Source organism: Protobothrops mucrosquamatus, unplaced genomic scaffold (assembly GCF_001527695.2).
Source record: "Protobothrops mucrosquamatus isolate PMUCROS unplaced genomic scaffold, P.Mucros_1.0 scaffold1, whole genome shotgun sequence".
NCBI lineage: Eukaryota > Metazoa > Chordata > Lepidosauria > Squamata > Viperidae > Protobothrops > Protobothrops mucrosquamatus.
Window position 1 is genome coordinate 5,221,124 of NW_015386388.1, and position 19,627 is coordinate 5,240,750.

General features: G+C 35.5%; 1 protein-coding gene across 4 annotated transcripts in view; it reads left to right on the forward strand.

Moving 5' to 3' along the window:
* The window catches only part of JUP (junction plakoglobin), a 57,297-nt gene that overhangs the window by 11,594 nt on the left and 26,076 nt on the right, over positions 1 to 19,627 (forward strand). The window contains exon 1 of one of the 4 annotated variants that reach the window (XM_015832289.1): positions 12,142 to 12,156. The exons of the other annotated variants lie outside the window; for them this stretch is intronic. The gene's annotated coding sequence lies outside the window, so the exon portion shown is untranslated. Of the gene's footprint in view, positions 1 to 12,141; positions 12,157 to 19,627 lie in introns of those variants that run through there. 4 annotated transcript variants of the gene reach the window in all.

The following is a 19,627-nucleotide window of genomic DNA, read 5'->3' on the forward strand; positions in this document are numbered from 1 at the left end:
TCATGATCATAGGGACATGGGAATACTACGATGGTTGTAAGTGTACTGGTTGTAAGTCATTTTTTTCAGTGACATCATAACTTTGAATGATTGCTAAATGCATGGCTGTAAATCAATGATTGCCTGTCTTGTGACAGGACTGTGTTATGTGTTAAATATGGTAGGGTCTTTTAATTTAATTTATAACATTTTTGGACCATTTAAAAATTGTTTCTGTGCTTTCATCTGATTGAAGAATGAAATCCTTATAAATATCTTTTAGTTCATAATGGGTGAACTATAATGTTTGTCATGATCTTGGAGCTAGATCATGTGCATTTTGGGAGATTTCTTCCAAATACCGCTCTTTCTGCCTGCCTTTACAATTTCACTGTAATATTTGGACAGTTCTTGTATAATTGAATAGATCATATTCCAGAGATAAATCATGTTTGACTAATAAAAAAAAAGTAAAGGAACAAGTGATATTTCCAACTTTAAATGTGGAGACTAAATTAGTTCCCTCAGCAATTAGCCATAAAATTAGATGTAATATTTTTTAAGTTTTGAAACCATAAGGGACAAGTTGAAGCAAGTTTTTCTCTGTATTATTTCTTAAGAAAAAAGAATTTGGGTCTGAAATATATGCAATATTCATATACCACACTTTGCTAAAGAAAATACCTAATTGTAGGAATTCTTTTACTCTTTCCCAGTTGTCTTACAGAGAATAGGACAGAACAAACACATTTTTTCTTGATTCCTTTTTTCTATTTTTCTTACAAGGCTTTCCATCTTTAGCTATTCATGATGCTCAGTACAAAATACTATTATCAGCTGCAAGGTTTGGAAAGCCAAATAAGCACTCTAGCAGAAATCTCAGGGCTATCTCCAGAAATACATGTGCTCATAGTTTTATTTACATATGTGTTAATAGTTCTTTAAATGTAGGATTGATTTCCTGTTGTATAACTAGTTTTGGAAACACCAGTGGTTCCATCAAGCTAGTTTGTATTGTATTACATGTGAGAAGGAAAAACATGTAATTAAAAACAGAATGTAGTACCTTATTTTGCTTTTTCTTCTGTATTTAATTAATTCTAAAAAGCACAGCCTTATAATTCTAAAAAAACCCCACTCAGTAATTGTTTAAAGCAGGAGGGAGGGAGAATCTATAATATTTCAGATGCCAATGAATTCAGGCTCTCGACATCTTTCTCCACTAATGAGGCTGGCCATGGTTGCTTAATGTTGTAGTTTACTGGAATGTTTTCTATTCTTTATTTACTGATTTTGTGACTAGAAGCAGCTAAAGATTAATTTATGAAGCCAACTCTTTTCATATCACACCCTTGGTTGCTGTCTCCTTGCACCGCTGCATTTCCTCAATATGCCATTAACTGAGGTGGGTGACATATTTAGATGTACCCTAAGGCTAGACTGGTTGACATCCTCCTTGTGTCATTTGATTTGGCCGTGTTCACACACAGCACCAAATTGAGTTTTTAACCACAGTAGGCAGCGTGGTAAGCAAGCTTTTTTGGCCTCAAGGCAGCAATATATATTTTAAAATGATTTTAGTCTTCAAGAATTACAGGTGGTTTGTATGATGATGTGGTGAGGCAATTATTTTTACTAGTTTTTTCCTCATTGTAAGTTGTGGAGAGATTTAACTGTAAGAATTTTAAATGACAAAATATTTTAGTGGGATAATTTGAGAATGGTTCGAGGACCATAAAACAGGAGCTGAGGATCCATTGCTTATTCCTGTGTTAAGCCAAAACAACTCATACTGTGGTGTAGCAGAGTGTGTGAAATAGTTGTTTGAAATTTAAGTGCATTTTGCTTAGGGCATATTCAGTGTATATGATACAGGTTTATAGTAGCTTTGTACTTGTTCAGATGAGCTTATTTGAGATAAGTCCCTTAATTATGGTATTTTGGTTCTCTTCCATTACTTTCTTAAACTATTTACTATCCTATAAAAATCTAATATAATAATAATCATTTAAGTTTCATATATAAAATTGCCTAATGCTTTGAATTTAAACACAGAATCACCCCTGGGTTTGAAATCTAGATTTTGTTGTTGTTGTTGTTGTTGTTGTTTAAAATGAACCATTTCACAAAGATTTAGAAGGCAATATCAGGATCTGGCGGTCCTGCAAGTTGTTTGAAAGATCATTATGACTGAGCTGCTTGCTGTGTGTGCTGCACTGAGCTACAGGATGTTTGTAACTTATAGCAGGGAACACATACTTTTGTAGCCTTTCAGTTCACATTCATGGTTGAGGTGATACATATCAGTCCTCTAAACAGTCCTCCCTGCTGCTTCAATGGCTTTATGTGATAAGTAGCATTTTGTGAATTGTCATGCTGTCTCTTTGTTGAAACATTTAAAGCATGCAGAATGCAGAAATGTTTGAGACTTGAGGACTGTGTTTATTTGAATAGCTAGATCACCTCTTTGACCTCCTTCAGTTATGACATGGCAAGTTTAATTTGAAAAAGTTCAAATTAAGTAGAGGAATTAATCTTGGCCATGATTATAGAATCACACAGTTGGAAAGGGTGCTGATAATCATTGGATCGAACCCCTGCCCAGGTCAGGAAGGTGAACAAAATATTTTAGATTCATATTTTTAGTTCATGTTTTATATTTTTCTTTTAGTGAGGAATTTAAGATATCACAGAAGAAATAAATTCATTTTTAAGCTTGGGCTTTTAATGCATCCTTTTGTTCACAGGAACATTATCAGAAAAGAATTTCTTTTTTCCCCTCCCAAATATAAAGAGAGATGCTTGTCTGAAGAAAAGTGGGACAGCCTATCAGTGTAATAATCCTGCAGGAAGAAAAAGATATTAAGGAAAAGTTTACTCTGCATATAGAAGTAATGTATGTCCTTCTCTCTAAGAGGTGTTCAAAAATTCTTAATGAATGTTGACTCAGACATTATATTTTTTGAAAGTAAACTGCAATGCTTTTTATTTAATGTCAACACTTAGAATTGGAGAGCCACTGTCTCCTACTATCTAACTAGTCCTTTAATTTGGATTAGTATTTTGTTTGGATGTTACTAAGCTAATCATTTCAAGAATAACTTGTTCAACCATTTGTAATATTAGAAATTAACTTGGGTGTGTTGTTCTAGTAATTCCTCCCCCACCCTCCGTTGTGAATTAGATTTTGTCATGTGTAGACATTCAGCATAACTTCAAAACATGTTGTTTTGCTTCTTGTGAAAGCATTTTATAAATAAACTGTTCTCTCTCTTTATCTGATGGTTCTTTTCCCCACAAGACATAAATATTCCCTGGCATATTCACATATGTTCTAATACATCTTTTTGGTATAATTTTAGCATCTGAAATATTTGCAGTGAGAAATAGCTGAAATCTCCAAACCAGTTGACAGACAAATTCAGCTGGTTTGCAGAAGGTAAATTTCTGATATCTCTTAGTAGTCCCGAAGGAAGAGAGGGCCATACACTGTACTCTTCTGGGATGGGATAAATACAAATCTTTGCTCATCCATAGATCTGGTAGATCTAAGTAACCTGGGTTGAGAATTCTGTTAAATTAAGACTGCATTTTTTTTGGTACACATGTTAGAGATCTAGGTAGACTTCATAGACTTCACCATTACTCCCTCCCACAAATTAAGTAGATTGAATGGCCTGAGTGTCCCACACACTTATGAATGCAAGATAAAATTAAGCAATTATTCTTTGCATTTTTATTTTGTTTTCTAATAATAAAGTCTAACAACTAGGATCCAGCTTTAAGTAATCCATAGATTTTGGGTGGCCAATTTTAATCTCACAGTTGAAATCATTCTTCCTTAATATGCTGAAGTCGTTTTAATATTGTAACTAGAAAACTGATGCCCCGTTTAATTGAACACATGTTTAAAATAACTTGGCATCACCTCTTGCTTGAGCTCTTAGTATAGCACTGAAAGGCCATATGTAGCCTTAACCCTCCAAAATTGTATCTCTGTGCCCAAGTCCATTGAATGTAGAGTATTGGACTGGAAACCATTAGATCAGTGTTTCTCAACCTTGACAATTTTAAGGCATGTGGACTTCAACTCCCAGAATTCCACAGCCAGCATTGCTGGCTGTGGAATTCTGGGAGTTGAAGTCCACATGCCTTAAAATTGTCAAGGTTGAGAAACACTGCATTAGATGTAATACATTTTTTGGCTCAGTTATAATTTAAGTACCATTGGCCCAGTCTACGTATCTTTGTGGAACTCCATTTTTTTAAATTCTCAAAAATTGCTGGTGAGGAGGTAGTCACCAAGCTTTCTTGATGAGAAAGCATGTCTTTTGAGTATAACAACTAAGATTTTTGTAGAGGCTAAATTTAATCAGTAGAATCAGCATCTCTATAGCAAAGTACCAGTGTGATATACAACCACACAAATTCTTAATTTATTCTGATATGGCTCATTTTGTCTATATGATATTTACAGATGATTAGAAGAGATGTCCAATTCATTTGCAATTTTCATATATTTAGTTTTTCTGTCAGTTGCCAAGTTGCCTGAATAATGAGGATTCTGATGATAATGACTTCATTGTTCTATTATAACACACACAATATATGGCACCAATAGAAGTGGGCAAATGTCCTCTAGACACTCCTCTGCTCATGGACATTGTTCCATTCAAAGCATATTGGATAATGGTATTAGGCAGATTGCAGAATTCTCCTTTTTCATTTGTAAATAGAGAAGGATTGCAGAGCTCAATGTTAGGCTAAGAATATAACTGCATCATCACAAAACTCTTTTCTGGATTTAAGCTGAACAGTTTTGTTAAATAAACAATCTCTTCAAAGCACAAAACTTGTATGCTGCACCACAATGTTCTCTCCTTGCAAGACTATAAAGTTGATAATCTTGTCTTTTTTATTGTTCTGCAATGCTTGAGGTCAGAAAACACAAAAGTAGAACCATGCATCAGAAGAGTAAAGTCAATTCACAGGAACAATTGCAAATCAGTCTAAAGGATAAACAACAAAGATAGTCAAAAGTTCAACAACAAAGGCCAACAATGTAAACGGCAGCATTGGGGTATGAACAAGAAATATAATCCAGGAAGCCTAAGGTTCAGCCATGTAACAGGAAATAGACAACCAGGATGTAGTTGATTTTTAAAAGAGCTTTTTCTTGTAGCCAGACATTATAGGTGTCTAGTCTTTATAACTCAGAATCAACAGGATCTCTGTTTCTGATAGGTTCTGTGTAAATCCTGGGTTCTACAGGTCTGCTTCCATTTTTGGTCAAGGATTCCAGGATTGCTATAATATTCTTTTTCCAATATATATTTTTAATGATATGGAGAACAGTACTAACAACAGCTACATCCATGTTTTATAGGTTTACTGAGGCGATAAGTTTGTGTGATGCTAATTTTTTTTAAAAAGGCTTAAGATATGCAACAGATGGCATAGTAATAACTAAGATTCACAGGAGAGGTGAGATTTGAACAAGGTTCCCATGGGGTGATACTGAGCAAGGTAAAATCTTTCAATTCCCTTTTTGTCTACAAAATGGCAATAATATTGATCTGTGCAGCATGCAAGAATGGTTATCAGTGTGTGCAAAACCCTTTTGTGTGCTTCCGAGTGTAAAAATGCATATTTGCAATACATTTTAATATTGTAGTGTAAGGTTCTCCTCTTAACCTCATAATGGACAACTCTAGTTTAATACCTTTTACAGCTTGTCTGTCTCTCCTTCCTTTCCCTTTGTTTCTCTTACAGCATTTCCTTGTACAAAGTTGGAGGTAGAATATAATTTATTTAGTAAATGTATTCTTTATGCATATATTTAAATTTTGAAATTTTGCATTTTTGGAATTAAACATTTTCAATATGGGGCTTCTGTTGAAAGCAAGAGAAATGAATGCAAGCTGATTCATTTGCATTGCTTTGTGTCCTAACTTAATTTCTACTTCCAGCCAAATTACATCAAGAAAGCTCAAGTGCTTCACAAGGAATTAAAAGCAACAACCTATCAATGGCTGGCCTGTCACCGCAAGTTAATAATTTATCATCAGAGTCTGTCCCACATGTCTTGCTGATTACTGTGAGGTTGTGCATAAGGACCGAAGGTCGCTTTTCTTTTACTAGTTTTAGAAAAGAATGCTTTGCTATATAGTATGGAAATGCAGAATTCACTCATGCATTCCTGAAATAGCAGTTGCTTGAAGAGATGCAGTGCTGTTTCCAAGCACTGACACTCTCAAGACATATTTCCAGGGCTGGGATGTTCACTCCCTGTGCTGATGAAGCCTGCACATATGTTTCCTATTTATATCATCTCAAGCCCACCCTGTAAGGCAACTGTGAGGAAAGTATCTGAAGCAGCCTTGCTCAAATCTATTATCCCCAGGGTCTGCCAGCCCTTTGAGGTGCAGGAAATGAATTTCATGGTTTGCCATTGAATTGTGCAGTCATATTGAAATAGAATCACCTTGACTGTGATGCGATGCTAAACTCTTCTTAAGCAGAACTTATATCACCTACAATCACATGTAACAGAACTATTATTTTGATGCTGTATTTTGGAAAATAAGCTTTCAAAGCAGAAATGTTTAGGGAAAGCGTTTAATTCTTACTTGATGTAGTGGTTAAGGCATCAGGCTATAAACCAGAAGATCGTGAATTCTAGTTCCACTGTGAATTTTTCGGCCAGTCACTCTTCTCAACCATGAGAAGAAGGTAATGGCAAACCATTTCTGAAAATCTTGCCAAGAAAATTATAGAGACTTATCAAGAACCAACACTTAGTTGAACTTGTGCTTACACATACAAAACCTCACCAACCCTTAATTCTTACCATAATGTGATTGTTTTTCTTATTTGTTCTCATAAATATAGGAAAGAAAGTGAATATGTTTTTTAAAACAGGAATTGCAGTGAGAATGTAGCCAGCAATGAAAATCATTCCTTTCTATTTACCATTTTATAAAAGCACAGCTATATGTGATCCTAGTATACAATTTTATATCCCTAACCAGGGCTTTTTTTGTCATAGAACGCCCAGAACAGAGTTCTGGCACCTTTTTTGGATGGAACCTTATAGGGTAGGCAAGGTGGGTTGTATGACATGTGTGAGATACGGCACCTTTTTTTTTTTTTTACAAAAAAAGCACTGTCCCTAACCATATAAAAATTGGATCTTTGAAAAATTATTCTGGTAAGAAAACAGTTCTCTCAGGTCATTTGAACTTTCTGATTACTTGAACAGAAAAGTGACTAACAAGGCTGAATTACTTTTGGCTGTTAATAATTTTTACATGAGCTAATTTTTGAATGATTGAAATAAATTGATCGGTACTATCAGTAGGAGCTTTGACATGTAGTTACACATGCATTGCTTGCCTTCTGCAAATAATTAATTGAGATTCTGTTATTGTTTCCCCATCATTTATAGCAGGATCTCCAACCCCCGGTCTGTGGACAAGTACTGGGCCGCAGCATGCCAGCAACTGGTCCACACAAACAAGGAAAGCCCCATTCAAAGGATGCAGGCAGCACACAAAACCATGCCCCCTCCAGTCTGTGGAAAAATCTCTCTCCATAGAACTGGTCCTTGGTGCCCCAAAGGTTGGGGACCTCTGATTTATAGGAGCTATTAGTATCTATTCTTTTTTACAAATGATAGTAGAATGCCCCCCCCTCCTGTCTTTTGAATATTGCTTTGAGTTGAATGAGATACCTAGACCCCTTTCTATTTCATTCTCTTCTGTCCATCCCCACCCCCATTTTTCTTCTGGAACATTTTAATGAGTGCTTGACATTCTAATCTTGAATTCTTAAAATATACTGCTTCAGTTAATTGTAAAATATTTTATGCACTTGTGGGAAAAATATTTCAAGAAAAGCTTGTAGCTGAAATAAATTATTACAGTTGATATGTTTACATTTGCATAGTTCTACTCCTATGCTAGTTTTTAAAATCTATTTTTTCTTGTTATTTCATCTTACCATAAGTCTACATGGTAAGGAACAGCCTTCCCTCAATATTTATTTCCTGCTGAAAAAAAGGGTAAATAAACTATTGGCTTTCTGGCACAAAATGGTACTCCAGTTAGTGATTGAAATGAACTGTTTTGTAATTGAAGCAAAAGCCACTAATGATTTTGGAGACTGATCTCATGTATTTAAACATAAATCTCTAGGGGAGGATTTTTAAGTGGCTAGAATCCATCAACAGAGTCTATAATATCTTTCAAGTCATCATCAAATAATATTTTATGGAGAGTCTAGAGTTCTTTGAGAAAACTAAAAATAAATTTGGCATGAGCTTTTAGGAATTGGGCAAATAATATTATATAGAACAGGAATTTTGTAAAGCAGCTACTCAGTAGCTAAGACATACAGGTTAAAGGAATGTCACTATAGATTTATATGCCAAAGCAGCCATCTGACATTAGCAAAAGAACAGTAATATGGCCGATATTTATATAAGCATGCATAAGATATAGGATAGGGCAACCTACTTCTTAAATTTTAATGGGTCATGTTTTTCTGATTTCTCAGCCTAGATGCATGCATGCCAATACTTTTTTCTTTTGCTCATATACAGTCGTGACAAAGAAAGTATACCCTTTTTGAGTTCTATGGTTTTATGTATCAGGACATAGTAAAAATCATCTGGTCTGTAGCAGTTCTTAAAAATACAATCCCAGATGAACAACAACTCCTGACTTATTACACCAGGCAATCATTTATTTACAAAAAGAAACCCAAGATATTTACCTACTTTTAAGAATTGCTAAGGATTACGGTAGATGATTTTTACCATGTCCTAATATATAAAACCATAGAACATATAAAGAGGGTGTATTTTTCCCCCACATAACTGTATCTGTTTCTTGGCTTAAATTTCAAGATTGAGTAAAATGCTATAGCTTGTATATTTACATAAAAATGATCATGCAGGAGTTGAAAGCAGTTATTGCTAATTTCTACAAGAACCACAGTATGGTGCAGGGAAATGGCAAATCCTGCACTATTGTGGAAGTGATGCTATCTTGCTCCAAAAGAACTGGAATTCTTTTTCTTTGAAAAGATCTGGTATTCTTTGTCAAAATTAGCGCTTCATCTGCTTTTGAAAGATATGCCATTAATTAAAACAATTAATTAAAAAGCAACCTCCATAAATGCTTTTCCTAACTTGTTCACAGGTAGTGGTTTAATTGTTGGGGACACCTTAATATTGGTATGTCTGACCCACAGTCCTGGTCTGCATGAGGCCCTGGATAACTAGTAATAAGACTCCACAGGACTGTAAATTATTAACATTATTATGTGTTATTTACACACATTAAATGTATTATATATTTTATATGCAACCCAAGACAGTTCATCTTCACTCAATGCAGCCCTGGCAAGCCAAAAGGTTGGGCACTCATGCCTTAGTATAAAAAGAATAGGGTTGATTAGTTCTGTGTTATATCTGACTTTTCTTCCAGGGTAATAAGATAAAAGCTCCCTTCATTTACAAAGTTAGTCCAGTAAAAAAAAAATATGTTTTGTGCCTTGAATGTACACTTTGAAAAATATTTCTAATATTTCCCTATAGTTTGACATAAATGAAAGTTGTATGGTTGCTATGCTATGCTAGAATGAGCCCATTCTTTGTCAGGGAGTCTCTCAAAGCTTAAGTTTGAATATAATTTGAACTAAACTGTTTAATCTACATAGTTTTCTCAGTTTCAGAAGTTAATAAAGGTGAGTTGGGGTAAACTTCAATACTGGAAAATATGACCATATAAAAGACAATCTGGGACTTGTGAGATAGTGGCCAATGGCTGGGTTGAGTGCTAATGTAGGTGTACTGCAAACAGCACATCAGAAGAACATTGAAGAAGACTGGGTGTGTAGATCAGAGGTAGTCAACTTTGGTTCCTTTATGACTCGTGGACTTCAACTCCCAAAATTCCTGAGCCAGCTAAGGTTGACTACCCCTGGTGTAGATAATATGCAAAAGGTATTGGAATATTTGCTCCAACTCTGAAGCTTAAAATGTAATCTTTCTACAGTTTTGAGACATTTATGAACGAGAGTGAGGGTTCGTACTCTGAGCTTGTGGATTGGTTTCTGAAAGTTTTGTTACCTAGCCTGCTACATCCTACACCCGAGCTAAAGATATTCGCCACTATTGCAAACATTTATGAATAGCAGGATATTGATAGGAAACTGTGGAAATGATGCACACATGTGACTTGTAGGTTTTTTTTTTATTTTTTCCACACAGCAAGCTCTCTTAGTATTGTACATCCTGTCAGAGCTAGTCTTGTTTTTGCAAATGAAATTCATTTTCTGATTTTGGCTTGAAGTACAAGTAAGTCTTATATTAGGAGTATCTAGCAAGTCAAAAATCTAAAACCCAATTCTGTATTATTGTGCAATATCACAAGAAATCCCTATTAATTCTCTAATAAGGTGTGCGTGAAATAATAGTAATAAACATTTTGCCTGAAATATAATCCAGTTCTCCAGATTATATTTAGATAAATGCACAATTTTTTTTCCTTAAGAGAGGAAGATAACTGTGTACATTCTTTTCAGCAAACTGGACAGGGATATCGAAGAGGCCCCTGCCAGGTTATAGCTACATAAGTGGCTATTGCACTTATGTAAGTGCAACAGCCACTTATGTGGAGTCAAGCTATTCTCCAAGGCGCCTGAGGGCAGGACAAGAAGCAACAGATGGAAACTGATCAAGGAGAGAAGCAACCTAGAACTAAGGAGAAACTTCCTGACAGTTAGAACAATTAACCAGTGGAACAACCTGCCTCCAGAAGCGGTGAATGCTCCAACACTGGAAGTTTTTAAGAAGAGACTGGACAGCCATTTGTCCGAAATGGTATAGGGTTTCCTGCCTGAGCAGGGGGTTGGACTCGATGACGTCCAAGGTCCCTTCCAACTGGTTTTTTTTTATTATTATTATTATTATTATTATTATTATTATTATTATTATTATTATTATTATTATTATTATTATTATTATTATTATTATTATCCTCATAAACTCTGACTCTATAATAAAAGAAACCAAATCAAAAGCTAGGCAGATACTCTAGGCATATTTACCTCCATAATTTTATATCTGAACTGAATTTACTAAATACCCAATCCCTCAGATTGCGTCCTCTGCCAAACAATGTTTTCAAAAATGATATTGGATTAAAGATTAGAGGCTATTACTTACCGTTACATATTTGGAAGCATTTCACATAACAAAAAATATTCTATGCAATAGCAGACTCAACTGATGAAGCTTTTCCAGTATTCTGCTATTTTTGAATGTATAATGGAGATCTTTAGGTGGTGTTGGGAAATTTTGTGACATAATAGAGAAATAAGGAAAAAAGAATTATTTGATTGCCTGACTGATTATGTGCCATCAAGTTGGTATCAATTCTTAACAATTACATAGAAAGATTATCTCCATGACAGTATGTCTGTACTCTGCCAAAATTTAAAAATGTTAATATTCTTCTTATCCTGCTTCTTCAGCATCCAATTTTTACTTCCACAGATGCATCAGAATAGTGCAGACAATAGACAACCTGTGACACTTTATGGAAATGAAAGTTGGAGTTCATGGCTGTCTACAAGCGCTACTCTGCAGTGTATTTCCTGAGTGCTTGTCTCTTTATTGTTGAAGAAACAGGACACTTTCCTAATAGTTTTCTTCTATTCTTGTATTTTTACTCTATCTGATATTATCTGGAGTCATGTATAAAATTGGAGGAGGAAAGGGAAATCTTTATAAACAGTAGGAAAAGTCCACTTGAATTCATCAACATTTCTTTTTCCTACTCCGGTTCTATACTTGGCTTTATAAAACATCAACATCAGAATAGAAATGTATTTTTAACATTTACAATAATGGAAAGTTATAGATGATAACACATCTTTCATACCTGAACAGTGTGCTGTCATGCCATAAACATTTTACTTTTTAATTTTAATATCTTTCTTTAGACATTGCTGACTGCAAAGAAGAGGAAAATATGAACCTTTCCAGTTCTTGCTAGTACGTTGTACTGCTTGAAAATCTATATATTCCAAAAAGAGCTGTGTAGACTCTAGAAGCAAGGGGGAGGGGAAATTCTGAGTTGCAGAGAACAATTGGAAAGACTTGCAAAGGTAGGAAGCTGAAAAGCCATAGATGCTCAGTGTAATAGAATTCAATGATAAGGAGAGAATCCCATTGCACATCTACCCACTGTCATCAATCCAGAAATGATGAAAAGAATAATGCCATTTATGTCCACAGAACTAGGCAACTGCCTTTTAAAAATGAGCACTCCAGCAAAACAGGTCCCAGTCTGTGCAATAATTACTCAACAGTGTTATTTCATTATTAAAATGCTTAGTAATTTAATTACATCATAGAAATAAATTAAGTGTCCTCTTTTAATAACATCTTGTTATTTAGTGCCAAATATTTTTCATGGGTTTGTTTTTCTATGCAAGCAAAATGTTAAGCTCATTACATTTTTTCCAACGTCTGAGATCAGAAGAAAAGCTTCCTAATGTCTGTCCCAACATAAGCCTTGATATATCCTCAAAAATTGTTTAATTCTACATGCCTAAATACTGTGAAATAATTATTATACAGTAAAGTAATTACTTTAGTTATAAGTTCCTTTTTAGAAAGCAAGGAATTAAACTTGTTAACCAGGTTCATTAGGTATCAAGACCTTTCAGAATTCACAGATACCAAGTATATCCATAAAACTTATTGATATGCAAGACTAAAATCAGACCCAAAGACTAACTTTTCCAATCTATTAAAAACCTTGTCCCCTTTCCACCCAGAAGACATGACCCTTCTAACAGCAGTCTGCTTTGCTCAATTTACAGCTCTCTCAAGAGCTTATCAATGAAATTCTGAACACAAACAGAGTCTCTGCATAACTTCATTAAGTATTTCCTCTATTCAGAGCTGGACTATTCTGGTTTACTGAATAATTTATTTTGTTCTTTTCACTGCCATTCTCCTTTCTACCACAGACATGCCAAAGTGCTTTCTTGAAGCTTTATCCTAAGAGTTATTATGCGGAAAACTTGGGGATGGGGCAAGACAGAATTCAGAGTAGGGGGAAAAAGAAACGTGGAATTAGTTTGTATAGGATTTCAATCAAATCAATTCAGAATCAGAAGGATTTTATAAAGCCCCAACCTTTTTTCCCACTCAAAAACCAAGGAAGTCCTGTCAAGCCAGCATCTCTGATAGAAGAAAGAAAGGATGTATTTTTTGATTAAACAACAACAGCAGCTTCTACAATAATAGTAACTTAACAATGGAATAAGTGGCGTAGAACAGAGGTCCCCAACCTTTTGGACACCAGGGACTGGTTCTGTGAGGAGAGGTTTTTTGCAGACTGGAGGGGGTGTGGTTTTGCGTGCTGCCTGCATCCTGTGGATGGGACTTTGCTTGTTTGCACGGACCAGTTTCTGGTCCACGGACCGGGGGTTGGGGACCCCTGGTATAGAAGATGATGGAATCTCATTCATTTCAGAATGGCTTTAGATCTAGATGGGGTCTGGATCTCATAGGTCCATTACTCATTTTAAATCAGATTAACAGAATCATTTCAAGGCTGAACCTCACCCTTTCATGACATTAGGTTAACTTATCTCATCCCAAGTCCCGCATTGCAAGTCTTTCATAATACTGTGCAGTAGTTACATTGCAGTGGCTTTTAAATGACTCTAAGCCATTTTTGCTATTGATTTGCCGAATGGCATTAGACATGCTATTGTTTTGTAACCTTACCTGCCCTCCCATCTACAGAAGGATAATAGCATTACCAGCTCATCTTTAAAGGGATGAATATAAATATTGATTTAAAATATGTATGTAATACAGTACTCTTAAAAACCTTAAACTGCATTGTTTCATTACTGCTTGTTACTTATTTACTTTTCTTACTTGCCAAAGAAATTCCTTGGTTTTTTTTTAGCTATTTGCCTTGCCTCCAACCTGGCCTACTAAGACCACACCAACCCTGAAATATCAGAAGTTGGTAAGAGAATAAGCTTTTATGAAGATCATAGATTCATTTCTCTGAATCATACCTATATATCTGGGGATAGGCCAGAACTACAGCTTAGAATGTAATATCCAAATATGTTTGATTGTTATTACTATTCTTAACAAATATAATTAAGCCCTACCTGTTTAGGACAAAAACATAAATAAATGGATTTAATTGTAGATATCTATTTTGTATTCGTTATCCCTACTCATTTGATATGTACATCTAAATCTTTTTGTCTGAAAATCACTTCAGTCTACTGAGTAAATATTTTTATCTCCTAGTATTTAAGAGCCTGTTTGCTAGAACTATTTCAGTAACATAACATCAAACATCAGGCAAACAAGCAAAAGACTTTACCTGCTTTTTGTTTGGATGGATTTCAAAATAGGATATGGATTAAAACATCATTATGTTATTATCAACTTTTCTAAAAAAAAATCTAGTGATGCATAATTTAATTATTGAGGGAAAGGCTGTTCAAAAATCCTTTTAATTATCTTTTCAGTTTGCAACCTCTTAATCTATTCATTTATCAAAACTTGAAACATCTTGATTCTTATTTTACATATCTCCTTTTAGTAGTAATTCTCATTGTGCATGTTTGGATTTTGTTTCTTTCTGCATGTTTCAAATAAAAAAAATCTTATAAATCAGCTTCTCAACCTTAACACCTAGAATTCCTCAGCATGCTGGGTGGAGTCCTTTGAGAGATGAAATCCATACATTTTAATGTTGCCGAGGTTGGGAAACACTGCTATTTAATTATGTAATTATGTGAAATATTATTACAATATTCATGGCATTAGACCAGACATGTCAAACACAAGGCCCAGGGTCCGGATGCGGCCTGTGACGTGGTTTCATGTGGCCGACGAAGCCATCCTGGAAACAGTGAGGGAATGGCCCCCGCTGGCTTGGCCCCGGCCCAGGCTGGCCAGGAGCCAATGTACAATTTTGTGGTGGCCATCTATGCTGAAACGCATTCAGTCTTAGCTCCACAAGACCATCTGGAAACAGCAAGGAACCAGGCCCTGCCACATCGGCCCCGTCCCCTGGGTGCATGCTGGGGAGGTGTCACCCTTTGTGAGGAATGAAGAAATGCACCATTGCCTGGAAGTGGCCAGCAAATGGCCCTCACCTACTTCACATATCCGGCTTGATGGGCTCTGGGGGAGGGGTTTTGGCTGGCTCCTCCAGTGGACCATGCCTTGGCGCTTGCCCTGGTCCCACCCCCTTCTGCCAGAGACCCTGAGATCTGTCCCACTCCTGCCCAGGCCCCACAGGCACCCTTGAGGCCACACCCACTCCAGCCATGCCCACCCAGTAGGCCACACCCACCCTGGCCACACATCCCCCGAGGACAACCGCAATGCTGATGCGGCCCTCAATGAAATTGAGTTTGACACCCCTACACTAGACAGACATTTTCAGGTCCAATTTTTACAATGGACACATGCCTCTTTTCAATAAACTGCCCTTGTCAACAGTGTTTCTTAGAGCAGGATTTTTCAAACTGGGAGGAAAGAGGAGAGGAGACAAACTATTCAGTTTTCTATCACTGGAGTTTTGTCTTTCGATCAGGAATCCTGGAAATTATTTTTTCAAACTAATAGTTTTGCACCCCAAGGTGGTTTGAAAAGCTCTAGCTTTGAGGATGGAATCCTGTGAATAATAGGATCATTGTACAAAGAAGGAAAATATTTTAATCCAATATAAATGTCAACAATATGCATACATATGATTAATCTAATGGAAAAGGGATAGACTGAATGAGGGATTCCAACAGAGTGGAGATATCCCTGGCAGTGTAAAGAAGCTCAACCAACCTGATGGAATATGATATTTTTATACATCCCAAAATTGTAAATGCTTTCTTAAAAATGTATTGAGCAAATAAAACTGTTAACAATGGGTTTGGGTTATCAAGAACATATGAAGTTATAAACATTCATTTTGGAATTCATTTCTATAGCATAATTTCTGTATTGAAATGGTCTTTTTGAAGCCTATCTTTTTTTTTCTCCAGTATATAAAGAACATGGATCTGTATACATAGTTCATTTGTGAACTTCAGACTGCCTTTCTGAGAGCCTGATTTTTTTTCTTTTGAACTGCTCTTTCTACAAAATGATATAAGGTGGTATATAGGAACTGGTTATATTATTATTATAATATTATTATATATTATAATTCATGGCTTGGTGTTTTGGAAAGCTATTTTTGTATGTCCTCATTTTTTGTCCTGAGAATTGTAAATGATCCCTTTTGACCTGCAAGACTTTGTGTTAAGAGCTGTCTCTTTTTCAGATCATTAAAGCTCTAAATTTGACAGGATTTGTCAAATGAGGAAAAGTGCATTGTGATATTGGCCTTCCCATATTTGAAGGGCTGTCACAGGGAAAAAGGGTATTCATTTATTCTCCATAGCACCTAAAGGCAGGAAAAGAAACAATGTTAGAAGCTCATCAGATTTCCAATCTGCAAATAAGGAGAAATTTCCTGATAGTGAGAATGATTAATCAGGGGAATGGCTTGCTCCCTGGAATAGTGGGTACGTCATCACTGGAGGTTTCTGATAAAACTTTGGACAACAATTTTTCTGGGATGGTATAAGGACTCCTGCCTTGGGCAGGGGGCTGAACTAGAAGACCTCCAAGGTATCTTCCAGCCTTGTGATTCTATGATTCACTCAAAGAGCTGTTTTCTACAGAAAAAATAGAATGTACATTGAAGACGGGACATGTAGAGAACCACTGTTTCTTGAACTTATTTATCAGGGATGTTCAAATTGCATATCTTCCATCTGAACTGATAAATTAATACCATACATAAACTACTAACCTATTTGAGTTTTATTTAAAAACAAATAAATGGATGTTTTTAACTGAGTCTGAATTAATAAAATAGAATATTTGTAGCTCAGGTTTGATGTGAGAGATCCTTGGTGCTCTCTGAGCTTGCTTGTTTTCTTGAAGATATTTTATTACCCAAACTAGGTAACATTAGCATAGCACACAAGCCAACTGAAGCCCTTCAGAACATCCTAAGCATACCAAAAGACCCAGCAACCCCAGAAGAAAAAACAGTCATCTACAACATACAATGTAAGAATTGCAACAACCACTATATAGGACAAGCAAGCAGAAGACTGGCGGAACACATCCATGAACACCAACTAGCAGTCAGAAGACATAATAAAAATTCTTTAATTTCACAACATATAGATAGATTTAACCATAGTTTCAATTGGGAAAATGTGACCATCCTAGACCAAGCCAAGTCAAAAAACACCAGGAAATTTCTAGAAGCCTGGCACTCTGATAAATCAGCCATCCATAGACATGTAGGCATTAACATCTATAGACTATGCAAAAGGGACTATCGTCCAGCCCAAAATGGAACAAAAAGACCCAAGCACTTCTCCACCAGCAATCAATACGTAGATAGCCTGACTCATTGTTGACAAGTAAAAATAATTTGCTACAATACAGTATATGAGGGCTAAGTACGTCTCCACATATATGAAATGCAGTTTGCTGAATTCTGCTGAAGTATTTCCCCGTTATTCCAAGTTTTATGTTATGATTATGCATATGCATCCCCTCAGTTTATGCTTTAGTCAAAAAGGTGATGGAAATGCTGATATGTTTCCACAGAGCTGCATTTTATGCTACTTTGGTTTGAAATATTTATCATGAATGTGTGTGTGTGTGTGTGTGTACAATATATGAGAAAGAACAATAGTTTACTTGCAGTTCTCAGTCAACATATTAATATGTTAGCTATCTCAATATGGTACCTGAAAAGGGAATAAAGAAGCCCTGCAGGCTTTTAATTCTTTTTAGCTATTATAATGACTTTATTGTTCATACAAAACTATGTGTTTTGCCCCACTCCCTTCAATTTCTAGCCCCTACCTTTTCTAACAAATGGGATAAGTGCAGGTGCCTTGTTGCATATTGTAAGCTGATTGTCTCATTGAATAACTTCTCAGCAGATAAAACATGCTTAAAGTGAAAAACAGATAATAGAAAAATGGATTAGTGTTCTGATCTATGCAATCCTTTCCCAGTCAAATAAGTCATTGTTCTTTCGACTTGCAATGTTTCTTCCACAGGTAGAATATGAAAACCTAACACTTGCTAGACTAGACTTTGAGTTGGCCAAGAAAACTGCAGGGATGTATCAAACTCAACTCAAAAGAGACTTTAATTTTTAGTCTTTCTTCCTTCATAATGCATAATTTTTAGCTACAAACTTTTTAGCTACAAATGTTTTATATCTGAGATTATATGTCTAGACAAGCCATTTGTAGATATTCTGTAAATACTGTCTAATATTCATAAATATTACATTGTATATATCTTCACTGGTTTTAAAACCTGAACCTGGTTGGAATTGGTTAATATTTGGGCAGGGGATTATGGGAACTGTAGGCTAAACTAGGAAGTAAAAATATCTTGGATAAGGGCAATGGAAAATTATTTCTTTATTGTTTTGAAAACAATATGTCACTTGCATTGATGTCTCTATGCTGTCATCACCAATTGGAAGGAAAGATTACCTTTATTTTTAATTTTAGAATGCTAACAGGATGTATTATTGATCCATTTTTAATTTCATGTATGGGAGAATGAAGTTATTCTACAGATCTTCTCTACAATAATCTTTTTGTTTTCTGATTGCTTTACTCAATGGATAAATTATTCCAGTCAGATGTAAATAAAACCCTCGTTTTCTTTGGTAGTATCTACTGTCAGCAGATGCTTCCTCCTGCATGTCTAGCCAGCATTTGTGCAGGCACTGGGTGTCAAAAAACTTGAACCTTTTAAAAATATTTACTGACATACTTACAGCTGCTGCCTTCTTTTGACATGTATATATCAGCCTATTTGCCATCTTGTTAATATGGACTCAATTTCTTCCTGTAAATATTAACATTAGTATTTTAATTGTTATCTCTGTGCATGAATAAGGAAGGGAAAGTTCTATATATTTTTAATGTAGACATTTAACCTTATGGCTGTCTGATCAGGTATCCAAGATTTTCCCCATGTACCATTTTTTTAAAATGTCCCCATTTACTGCTTAAAAAAAACACACACCTCCCTGTACATATTTCAGAATTATCAGTGGCAGCTCCAGGCCTCACTAGGGCCAATAGATTGAAAGGAAGCAAATATTACAGGTAGGTAATAGCAGTTCTTGAAATGTTAGGAATAGGGTTGGACTATTTTAGTCAGTAATAATATAGCAGAAGGAATGCAAATGCAAATGGAGAAAAAATGGGCTAGTTATTAGATGAGCTTAAGTGCAGAATTGCATTCAGTTCACAACTCTGAAGCAGAAAAAAACTTGATATTAATAATGTTGTAAATTAGAAGTAGGCAATTTTGTGTTCTCCTTTGGACTATTCCCCATCACCATTACATTCCCTTGCCATGGTTCACCCAGGTTGAAACTGATCCGAGTTGAAAACCAAGCTAAATGGAGCACATTAGTTTTATCTGTACCTATATAAAATCTGCATATTGCTTAGTGGGCTTTTTATTTGTAAGTTGTTATATTTT